Source organism: Euphorbia lathyris, chromosome 9 (genome assembly GCF_963576675.1).
Source record: "Euphorbia lathyris chromosome 9, ddEupLath1.1, whole genome shotgun sequence".
Classification (NCBI taxonomy): Eukaryota; Viridiplantae; Streptophyta; class Magnoliopsida; order Malpighiales; family Euphorbiaceae; genus Euphorbia; species Euphorbia lathyris.
This window is the reverse complement of record NC_088918.1, coordinates 20291070-20304016: the sequence shown is the minus strand read 5'-3', so window position 1 is coordinate 20304016 and position 12947 is coordinate 20291070. Positions and strand designations below refer to the sequence as shown.

General features: G+C 34.4%; 1 pseudogene; it reads right to left on the bottom strand.

Moving 5' to 3' along the window:
• Positions 1–5794: 5794 nt before the first annotated feature.
• LOC136207282 (NADPH-dependent aldehyde reductase 1, chloroplastic-like) lies at positions 5795–6932 on the bottom strand (annotated as a pseudogene).
• Between the last annotated feature and the right edge of the window lie 6015 nt (positions 6933–12947).

Sequence of the window (12947 nt, the reverse complement as noted above, 5' to 3'; positions counted from 1 at the left end):
CTTAATTATATATATATCAGACTTTTCAAACTTCAATTGCTCGGAACAAAAAAAAAATAAAAATCACATTTATTGCTCACGCAATTACGGTAAGTAAATCAGATTTTTTTTTCCATTTTTGTTACCCTCCTGATTTCACCTTCTAAATAAATGTTTTTTTCCACCTAAAATACTCACATAATTACAGTAAGTAAATACGTTTTTTTTTCTTTTTCCATTTTTGTTACTCTGATTTCACCTTTTAAATAATCTCTTTCACCTAACCATTTTAGTGCTATAAATACAAAAACACACAACACAAATAAAAGCATAAACACAAGTTCTAATTTCAAAAAAACAGGCAGACATAGGTATGGTTTCTTTCCCAACGTTTCTTCTTGTGATACTCTCAAGCCTACTGGTTTCAGGTTTGTTTTCATACTTATTATTTAAAACATTATTTCATTTCAATTCATTTTATATAATCTAAATCTATATACATGCATAAACGCAGGTTCTAGTAGAAAAGTGAAAGATCGATATAATATGTGGACTCGAAGTTTCAACTGCTCCTATCATCCCAACATATCTCCTTATACCGCTAGTGTTTCTAACATTTCTGCTTCTAAAGGCTGTCTACTGTTATCAAAAACAGAAAAAGTCATTTAAATTTAAACTTTTTTATGTAACCAACTATCATCATTTAGTCTTTTTTTATTGATTTCTATACTCAAAACGATGTAGTTTTGAGTGTTCTCACCATAAAGAAGTGTTCTCACTTAAGGGAGTCTTCTCACTTGATCCCTCCCCTATATATATATATATATATATATATATATATATATACATGCATTAAAACATTAATTTTATTATTTTATCATTAAAAAATACAGAAAAAATAATTATTTCAATAAACTTAATCATGTATATATATTTTCACCTGCATTAAAAATTAATTTAATTAGTTTATCATTAAAAAATAGAAGAAAAATTAATTTAGTAAACTTAATTATATATATATCAGACTTTTCAAACTTCAATTGCTCTGAACAAAAAAAAAATAAAAATCACTTTTATTGCTCACGCAATTACGGTAAGTAAATCAGATTTTTTTTTCCATTTTTGTTACCCTCCTGATTTCACCTTCTATATAAATGTTTTTTTCCACCTAAAATACTCACATAATTACAGTAAGTAAATACGTTTTTTTTTCTTTTTCCATTTTTGTTACTCTGATTTCACCTTTTAAATAATCTCTTTCACCTAACCATTTTAGTGCTATAAATACAAAAACACACAACACAAATAAAAGCATAAACACAAGTTCTAATTTCAAAAAAACAGGCAGACATAGGTATGGTTTCTTTCCCAACGTTTCTTCTTGTGATACTCTCAAGCCTACTGGTTTCAGGTTTGTTTTCATACTTATTATTTAAAACTTTATTTCATTTCAATTCATTTTATATAATCTAAATCTATATACATGCATAAACGCAGGTTCTAGTAGAAAAGTGAAAGATCGATATAATATGTGGACTGGAAGTTTCAACTGCTCCTATCATCCCAACATATCTCCTTATACCGCTAGTGTTTCTAACATTTCTGCTTCTAAAGGCTGTCTGCCGTCATCAAAACAGAAAAAGTCATTTAAATTTGAACTTTTTTATGTAACCCACTATCATCATTTAGTGTTTTTTATTGATTTCTATACTAAAAACGATGTAGTTTTGAGTGTTCTCACCATAAAGAAGTGTCCTCGCCTAAGGGAGTGTTCTCACTTGATCCCTCCCCTACATATATACATATATATATATATACCGGCATTAAAACATTTATTTTATTATTTTATCATTAAAAAATACAGAAAAAATAATTATTTCAATAAACTTAATCATGTATATATATTTTCACCTGCATTAAAAATTAATTTAATTAGTTTATCATTAAAAAATAGAAAAAAAATTAATTTAGTAAACTTAATTATATATATATCAGACTTTTCAAACCTCAATTGCTCGGAACAAAAAAAATAAAAATCACATTTATTGCTCACGTAATTACGGTAAGTAAATCAGATTTTTTTTTCCATTTTTGTTACCCTCCTGATTTCACCTTCTAAATAAATGTTTTCTTCCACCTAAAATACTCACATAATTACAGTAAGTAAATACGTTTTTTTTTCTTTTTCCATTTTTGTTACTCTGATTTCACCTTCTAAATAATCTCTTTCACCTAACCATTTTAGTGCTATAAATACAAAAACACACAACACAAATAAAAGCAGAAACACAAGTTCTAATTTCAAAAAACGGGCAGACATAGGTATGGTTTCTTTCCCAACGTTTCTTCTTGTGATACTCTCAAGCCTACTGGTTTCAGGTTAGTTTTCATACTTATTATTTAAAACTTTATTTCATTTCAATTCATTTTATATAATCTAAATCTATATGCATGCATAAACGCAGGTTCTAATAGAAAAGTGAAAGATCGATATAATATGTAGACTGAAAGTTTCAACAGCAATGCTCCTATCATCCCAACATATCTCCTTATACCACTAGGGTTTCTAACATTTCTGTTTTTAAAGGTTCTCTGCCGTCATCAAAAACAGTTAAATTTGTATTTTTTATGTAACCCATTTTATTGAATAAAATTTGTTAAACAATATATTATATAATAAATCTAAATAAAATATTATATTTATGTTTGCTTATTGAATTTCTTCATATTTACTTACTTGCTTCTAAATTGTTAAATTGATAAATTTTGTAATTAGAGAACAATACTTTCTCCTATTCCAAATGATCAAATTGATTTGAATGATAGAAATCAAATTATAATTATTTGGATGATAAAGATCAAATTATAATTATTCTTCTACGAATTTTTATTTTTAAAAACTATATATTTTATTATTTTATTATACGTTTTATTATACCTTTCATATTCTTTATTATTTCTATCTTATTTTATTAAAATTTTATATATTTTATTATTTTTTCATCTTATAAATTTTACCTTTCATACTCTTTATTATTTCTCTGTAATTTTATTAAAATTTTATATATTTTATTGTTTTTTTCATCTTCTATAAATTTTTAGTTTTATTAAATTTTAGTTTTATTAAAATTTTATATATTTTATTATTTTTTCATCCTTTATAAATTTTTCATGTCCTTTATTATCTCTGTAATTTTATTAAAAAAAATTTATATTTTATATTTTTATATTTTTTATAAACTTTTACTTTTATTAAAATTTTATATATTTTATTATTTTCTCCTTTTATAGATTTTCCATATTCTTCATTTATCACCTTTTATAGATTTTTCATAATTAAATTTTTAGCTCTTTATAAACTTTTCATTTCTCGTTTTTTATAAATTTTTAATTTTATTAAAAAAAATTTAATTTTATAAAAAATTTATACATTTCATTATTTTAACTTTGGGGTTTATATTACGGGATTAGCCTGGCTTGGAAATTGGGCTTCAGAAAAGTGATCTTCAAAGTGGATGCGTTCGTAGTAGTAAACTGTGTGAGATCTTCTAGTTCAGGTAATCATCGGCACTACTGGCTCATTGAGGCTTTGTCAGAATTTGCTAGATCAAAGATGGAATGCCCGAGTTGCTCACTCTCACAAGGAGGGTAACAGAACAAAGATGGGATGCCCGAGTTGCTCACTCTCATAGGGAGGGTAACAGAATAGCGGATTGATTGGCGAACTTCACAGGAACTTACCCTTTAGATCATCACGAGTGTAGGGAGGGTAACAGAATAGCGGATTGATTGGCGAACTTCACAGGAACTTACCTAGTGAATCACTATATACAGCACATATGCAATACTAAAAACACATTTAGTATGACTATTATTTCCATATATTACAAAACCAACCAGCCAACCATTTACATTATATTTAGGGTATAGTTCAAATAAAACCCATGTGGTTTCACTAATTTTCAGATAAAGGACTGTGGTTTACTTTTTGTCAAAACGAGGATTGAGGTTTCAAACTTGGATTAATGCTATTAAAACCATCTCTAACGACCTGTAAATGAAAATTTTCAAGAATTAAAGTTGTTCAATGTCATATTTTCAATGGAACTACATTTTCGATTTTCGAAAATCATCTTTTTTGGAACTTTCTCTCTCTAAACACTAACTTTCTCTCTCTTTACCAAATATCATCTAAACAATCTCAAAATAAAAAAGTTGAAGAATTAAAGTTACTTAGAATATTAGTAGTTCTTAAAATATGTCATTTTTGAAGTCGTTAAAGGTGATTTTAATAGTATCAATCGAAAAAGTCCTTATTTTGTTAAAAAAAAAACCGCAATCCTCGTTTTGACAAAAAGTAAACCACAGTCCTTTATCTGAAAATTAGTGAAACCACAAGAGTTTTATTTGAACTTTACCCTTATATTTATATATGCCTTTCTTTTCACATTCATATCTATAACCAAAATGCTCCAACAACAACAACAACAACAAAGCCTTAGTCCCGAAATGATTCGGGGTCGGCTAACATGAAACATCATATAAAACCGTGAAAATCAAGTCGTGTCAGCGACACAGATTCGCTCCCTCCACTCCGTCCTATCCACTACCATATTTTCCTCAATTCCCAATAAACTCATATCACTCTCGATCACCCTCCTCCAAGTTTGCTTAGGTCTTTCCCTACCCCTCACCACTACATCCCTTTGCCACTCTTCGGTTCTCCTAACCGGCGCATCAAGCGCTCTACGTCTCACATGGCCAAACCACCTTAGTCGGTTTTCTCTCATTTTATTCTCAATAGATGTGACCCCTACTTTTGTCCTAATTATTTCATTACGCACCCGGTCCTTTCTCGTGTGACCACACATCCATCTCAACATACGCATCTCCGCCACCGACATCTTATGGATGTGGCAGTGTTTCACTGCCCAACACTCCGTACCATATAACAATGCTGGTCTAATTGCCGTCCGGTAGAATTTTCCCTTCAATCTATTAGGCATGCCGGGATCACAAAGGAAACCCGTAGCACTCTTCCACTTCGACCAACCAGCTTTAATCCTATGAGCAACATCTCCATCTACTTCTCCATCCGTTTGGATAATAGATCCTAAATACCGGAAGCAATCCGAGGCCTGAACAACTCTCCCATCTAGGATGATTGTCCCTGCCTCCCTACTCCTACGGCCGCTAAACTTACACTCCAAATATTCTGTCTTACTTCGACTCAACTTAAAGCCTCTAGATTCTAGAGTTTGCCTCCATAGTTCCAACTTCATCTCCACTCCTTCTTTCGTCTCCTCAACCAACACAATATCATCTGCAAACAGCATGCACCATGGTATACCATCTTGAAGTGAACTTGTTAGTTCATCCATAACGATGGCAAAAAGAAATGGGCTTAGTGCGGAACCTTGATGCACTCCAATCGTAATAGGAAACTCTTCAGTCTTCCCAACACTAGTACGTACACTCGTGCATACTCCCTCATACATGTCCTTTATGATGTCAATATATTTCCGCGAAATGCCTTTCCTTATCAAGGCCCACCAAAGTACTTCCCTTGGTACCTTATCATATGCTTTCTCCAAGTCAATGAAAACCATATGCAAGTCTTTCTTCTTATTTCGATAGTGCTCCATTAATTGTCTCATTAGATGGATGGCTTCCATAGTTGATCTTCCCGGCATAAAGCCAAACTGGTTTTCCGAGATCTTCACCGTCCTCCTTAGCCTTTGTTCAATCACTCGCTCCCAAAGTTTCATAGTGTGACTCATTAATTTGATTCCCCGATACACCGTCCCACCATTGATCAAGCATTAACAATAGCTCCACCTGTAAAAACCACATTACTTAATTAATTACCCATAACTACAAATAAATTAATTAATCCAAAAATTAATTAAGCTTAATTAATTACCATTAGGATGAAGCACTTGTCCAGTAATATAAGAAGAGCAGTGATTACAAGCAAGAAACACAAACGACGGCGCCACCTCAATCGGCTGTCCGGCTCTCTACATCGGAACTTCCTTCCCAAAATTCGCCACTTCCTCTTCACTAAACGACACCGGAATCAATGGAGTCCAAATCGGACCCGGAGCGACACCGTTTACCCGTATCCCTTTACTCACAAGCTGAAGCGCAAGTCCTCTAGTAAAAGCCACAATTGCCCCTTTCGTTGATGTGTAATCCAGAAGCTTCGTGTTCCCTTTATACGCATTAATCGACGTCGTATTGATGATACTGCCTCCTTCCTTCATATGCTTGAGGGCATGTCTCGCCATGAAATAGTATGAGAAAATGTTTGTTCGGAAAACTCTCTCGAGCCTCTCCTCGTCGATGTCTTCCACCGTGCCGCACTTGTATTGCTCCGCTGCGTTGTTGACGAGGATGTCGATTCGGCCGTACGCGTTCACTACTTCGTCGACGACTTTTTTGCAGTTGTCGTCGAAGCCTAGATCGGCCGGAATCGCGATTGGATCTTTAGCGTCAGGAGTTTTCGCTTTTTTTTAGGATATTGAGTGTGTCGTCGGCGTCTTTGCCTTCTTGAGCTTTCACGTATGTGAAAGCTACTGTTGCGCCTTCTAGGGCAAAGCATTGACAGACTGCTCGGCCGATACCGGAGTCTCCGCCGGTTACTACGGCCACTTTTCCCTAAACACAATGTGGTCAAATTAGGTTTTTAAATGACAAAATCGTAAATATAAAATATCTTACCCGGAGCTTATTGGAGGGCTTATAATCGGACTTAGCGAACTCCGGGATTGGATCCATGACGTGCTCTTTTCCGGGCTGAGTGTCTAGTTTTTGAGGAGGGAAATTCTGAGTGCCTCCGGAAGCCATTCTTGTGAATATTACAGTAGTAGGAGTGGATTTCTGAGTTGCAGGAACTAATAATGTTGTCGCCGGGAAGTGAGTTTTCCGGTATGTTCTGATAAGGGATTTGATCGGGAAGGTAGAAGAGGGTCTGAGTGAGGAAGAAAGGAGTCGTTTGGTGCGACTTTTGACGGACCAATTAGCTTCAAAAGATGACGAAATTATACTATGCATGCTATTTTGGCCGTAATTGCCTAAATTGGTCATAAAACGAGCTTAAACAACGAAAAATAAGAGGAAGTATAATACGTAGAACGATGGAGGAAAGGAGTGAAGAAAGCTATAAGTATGGAGGATGTAGGAAGTGAGTTAAAATTATATAAGGGTAAATAATTATAAGGTCTTTATTTGTTTACTTAACACACTATTAGATCTATCATATTATTATAAGGTCTTTAAGTTTTATCTTAATCAATTGTTTAATCCTTTTTTTGTTTTTATAAAGGGTTAAGTTGCAAAAATACCTCTAACGTTTTGGGCTAGGAGCAATTTTACCTTTAACGTCTAAAATGGTGCAATTTTACCCTTAACGTTGGAAGCCAAGAGCAATTTTGCCCCTAACGTTAATAAATTGGGTCAATTTCAGACACTATTATAAAATATAGAATATTTTTGTTCGTTATTCTACACCAATTGCATAATAATTCGTTCTAAAAAAAGATTTCATGTTTTTTATAATTTAATAATAGAATTTGAGATTAATATTTAGAAATTCGGTGGATTTTTTGAATTTTTTTTGTTTAATCCGTACAAAAAGACAGTATATTTTTTTTATTTTTTTCACATCCCAACAAACGTTTGTGATTTATTACTGATAAAATGACATACGTATGAAGTGTAGATAACAAGATTCATGACCGAGAAGACAGTTTGATGAATTATTTCTCAAATTGACCCAATTTATTAACGTTAGGGATAAAATTGCTCTTGGCTTCCAACGTTAGGGGTAAAATTGCACCATTTTAGATGTTAAGGGTAAAATTGCTCCTGGCCCAAAACGTTAGGGGTATTTTTGCACCTTAACCCTTTTATAAATGAAAGTCCAAAATTGCCCAGTTATATGCATACAAAATTTATCTTTTAGTTTCAAATTTAATCTAATTAATTTTAATAAAGTTTTTAAACTACATATACACCGAAATTAATATATTTTTTTTAAGATTGGCCGGAATTAATATACTTGAAAATATATATTATTAATTTTTTTAAATTATATTTATTTTTTTCATTATTTTTTAATATAATATCTTTAAACTAACATTAAATATTATTATAATTTTTTTAAAAATAATATATTTTTATTTATATAATTTATTAGAATTGTAAAACCTTTTTACAATGATAGTCTTTTTTTTTTTTTTGATGAAAATGCTTATAACTTCATTAGATAAAAACACAACAAGTACAATAATGAAACAACAGTAAGAAATCAATTCTTACAAGATCTACAAAGAGAATTAAACGGCTACAGAGAGCAAAAAAGGCCATAAAGGCATAAAAAAACACAAAACAACAATAAAACATATATTTATCGTAAATCAAAATCTGCAGAAAAGTAGATGCAATCCAGTCTTCAGAATTTAGGTCATTCCGAACATTCGGATCTGAGTCCTTTCTTTTGATCCAACCACGTAGATATATTGATCCACGTACAAGATAAACCGTTTCCGCACTTGCTAAATTCGAAAATGATATAAATTAAAGAATAATAGAGAGCATATACAATTCAAACGGATGAAGAAATCCGACAAAATATATGGAAACTGACTAAAATGAAAAAAAAATAAAGTAAAACACATAAAATCTAACCCGGTATGGTAGGAAGAAGGAAGACAAACTTCCTTCCTTCTTCCTACTCAAAGTAGATCTTCAAAAGAGGACAATTTGAAACTCAACAGATGATGAAATTTAAACAGAAAATGAGAAAAGAATAATAGAAAACAGAGAAGACTGGGGAGGAGGAAGATTGGGAGCAGTTTTGTTGGGAGCAGTTTTACAATGATAGTCTTACTCATATTTTAATAATTTTCGAAATATTTTTCATTCATTTTTTTAGGGTAAATTCCAAAAAAAATCCCTGTGGTTTGATGTTGTTCCAAAAAAACCCTTGTGGTTTGGTTTTACAAAAAAAAAGGACCGTGGTTTGCGCCGTTACAAAGAACGCAGAAATGGAGAAAACGCCGTTTAAGTAAGTGACGTGGCAAAGGGTATATTTGTCTGAAAATATTGGGAGACCTATATAAGCTCCAGAACTCGTTTTAACATAGTTTATCTTAGTGACTTTCCATATTTCACTTGCATTGAACGAGTTCCTAATCGGGATACGAAGGGTCAGCTAAGGAAGAACTCATCCCTAAGCACTTCAATCATCGTTTCTACTACTGTACTGAAGGCATTTGATTTCGTAAGCGAGGAAATTAGATAGACGTTAGAATCGATTGTTCGAAGTGGGTAGAGCAACCACATTTCAAGGCTCTCCAAGGGGTTACGTGTCAGCCAAGGTAAGCTAACAATATCCATGGAAGAATCGATTTTTTCATATGTTACATCTGTTCTTGGTTTCGGGGTTTGTTTGAAATAGTTAGGGTTTTCTGTTTTGTACGATTAATAATCGGATTTGTGATTTTTTTGTTGGGTTTATTAATCATCAACAGTTATATTGCATGTATATTATCGTTTGTCGAGTTTTGTTTGAAATAGTTAGGGTTCTAGTTGAATCGAGTCGTTTGATACATATCTCTGTTTTGTACGATTAATAATCGGATTTGTGATTTTTTTGTTGGGTTTATTAATCATCAACAGTTATATTGCATGTATATTATTGTTTGTCGAGTTTTGTTTGAAATAGTTAGGGTTCTAGTTGAATCGAGTCTTTTGATACATATCTCTGTTTCTATTTACGCGATCAGTGTTGGCTGTTGTTTGTTGTTGGTTTGATATTATGGTTTTGTTGTTGAATTGGTTTGTTTGTTTTGTTGCTGGTATGTTGCATGAAGGGGTACAGATGGCTGGATATGTGACCCTGGTTTTTCACCATGGAGGCAAGTGGTCCTCATTTGATGACTCCATGAAGTATTTAGGGGGAGATGAAGCTGAGATTACATTAGACAAAGATTATTTAGGGTATTATAGATTGTTGGATTATTATAGGCAGTTAAAGTATACAGGTGGTTGTAGGATGTGGATGCATGTTATAGGACTTAGAGGTGAATGGAGTTATTGGGAGATCGTAGATGATAAATCATGTTTTAGCGTGGCAGATGCTAATAGGGGTTGTTTAACTTGGGATGTATATTTTGAAGCTTTACCTAAACCCGTGTCAATGATTAAGGATGATGTTTTTGTGAATCTGGTTGATGGTGAAGAACATGCACCAGCTGAGTCCAACGCATCCAACTCAGATAATAGCTTAGGTTCTAAAGTTGGTGGTCTTGAGTTGGTGATGGTAGGGGAGATAGAGGATTTAACTCTAGTTGATGATATGGTTGGAGTTCAAGTAGCTGAGGAAATAGGTGTGGATGGAGACGAACCAGTTGATGATGTGAATGTAGGTGTGAATGATAGTAAGGATAGTGAAGATAGTGAGGAGAGTGACTTTGAATTTGTTTCAGGGTTTGATAGCACAGAAAGTGATGATGTGTCATTAGATAGTGAGGGTGGTCTAGATGTATGTGATGAAGCCATAGTGCATGAAGGAGAAAGAGTTGATGAAGAGCTAGTTGGGGAAGTAGGTGGGGAAGATGAAGAGCTAGTTGGGGAAGTAGGAGGGGAACATGTAGAGCTAGTTGGGGAAGTAGAAGGGGAACATGTAGAGCTAGTTGGGGAAGTAGAAGGGGAACATGTAGAGCTAGTTGATGATATGGTTGGGGTTGGTAATGTAACAATGGATGAAGCAGTGGAAGCTAGAGAAGAAGTAATAGAGGGGTTTGGTGTTGATGGAGGATACATATTTGATGAAACAGTAGGGCTTGATATAGGTATGGATTGGGATGCAGTAGGGCTTGACAATGATATGGGAGCTGGTAGGGGGGAAAGAAAGGGGCGACAGTCCTGATATGGACAATGATGGTGATCAGGACAATGAGGGTTGTGATGGTGAGGAGGACAATGAGGGTGAGGAGGACAATGAGGGTTGTGATGGTGAGGAGGACAATGAGGGTGAGGAGAGGGTGAGGAGGACAATGATGGTAGTGATGGTGATGAGGACAATGAGGGTAGTGATGGTGAGGATAGTGAAGATAGTGATTTTGAAGTTCATTCAGGGCCTGACAACTCAGATAGTGATGATGTGTCATTATATAGTGAAGGTAATTTGTACACTGAAATTCCAAATATAGGTACAAGTAATGTCCCTAATAGAGAAATGCATAATGAGGGTGGCAATGAGAACCTATCAAACAGGAGGGAGGTGGAATTTGAGTTCAATGAGGCTGCTCCTGACTTAGATGATGAGTTAAGAAGTTTGCAAGGTTCCGAGGATGAGGGAGTAACGCCTAATGTAGACTACAATGCAAGGACTAAAAATTTGGCATTGGGTATGATATTTAGGAGTGCTAAGGAGTTTAGAAAGGCATTGAGGGCTTGGGCAATAGAGGGAGGGCATACATTTCGTTTTAGTAAGAATGGACCATCATTGGTGCATGTGAGATGTGATTCCCAGGATTGTGAGTTCAGGATTAGAGGATCTATGGTTAGAAACACTCAAACTTTTAAGATAAAGACATGTAATCTCAACCATACGTGTCCTAGGCAATACAATGAGAAATTTGTCAAGGTTTCATACCTTTGTGAGAAGTATTTGGAAGACATGAGGGATGATAAGGATTTGAAAGTTGCATACTTGAAGAATAAGATTAAGAGGGATTTGGGGTATGAGGTGTCTATTCGAAAGTGCTATAGGACTAAGAGCGAGGTGAGAAAAATTATATCTGGTCAAGTTAGGGATCAATATAAGAGACTGTATGATTATGCAGAGACTCTCAAAGTCACTAATCCAGGAACTGTTGTGAAAATCAAAACCGAGCTCAAGCTAGACCATGGGGTAGGAGTTCCTAGGGAGATTGTTATGTTTCAACACATGTATGTAAGAATGGCTGCCCAAAAACAAGGATTCTTCTCTGGCCTACGACCAATTATATGCCTAGATGGTTGTCATTTGAAAGGAATGATGGGGGGGCAGTTGTTGGCGGCAATTGGTAGAGATGGCAATGAGAACCTATTTCCAATTGCTGTTGCTGTTGTTGACTCTGAGTGCAAAGAATCATGGGCATGGTTTCTACAAGTTTTGCAGGATGATTATGGAACGGTTAGAGAAACTGGATGGGTCTTCATGTCGGATCAACAAAAGGTTAGTCACGTTTAGTACTTACTTGTTAGTGTTTATTTACAATTGACTAATTATGGTTTGTTCTTCTTTTGTAGGGGCTAGTTCAAGCTATGAAGGAGCTAATGCCAGATGTGGAACATCGTTTCTATGTCAAGCATATGTACGAGAACATGAAAATGAGATTCAAAGGGGTTGAATACAAAGACCATTTATGGCAGGCTGCATCAGCTGGTACTAAAAAGTTATGGGAGAATCATATGGAGAAACTAAAAGCATTTGACCCTGCGGCTCATCAATGGGTGATGGACCATGATCCTCACACATGGGCAAGGAGTCACTTCGACCCTAGAACAAAGTGTGACGCAATTCAAAACAACATATGTGAGTCATTTAACAGGATGATATTGCCTTGTAGAGAGTTGCCTATACTTAGTCTGCTGGAGTGGATCAGGAAAGCCTTCATGGCGAGACAGTATACTAAGTTCGTTGGTATGCAGAACTACACTGGGAATGTGTGTCCAAATTACCAGGAAATACTTGAGAAGGTAAAAGTGGATAGTAGAAACTGTTTCTGCACTCGAGCAGGTGATCAGTTGTACGAGGTTAGTCATTATGGAAAGAATGTTGTTGTGGATCTTAAGGATAAGACATGCACATGTAGGATGTGGGACATTTCTGGTATTCCTTGTAAACATGCAGTGGCTGCCATCATGTATCAAAGAGAACAACCAGAGCAATATGTGCATGCATATTTTTCGAA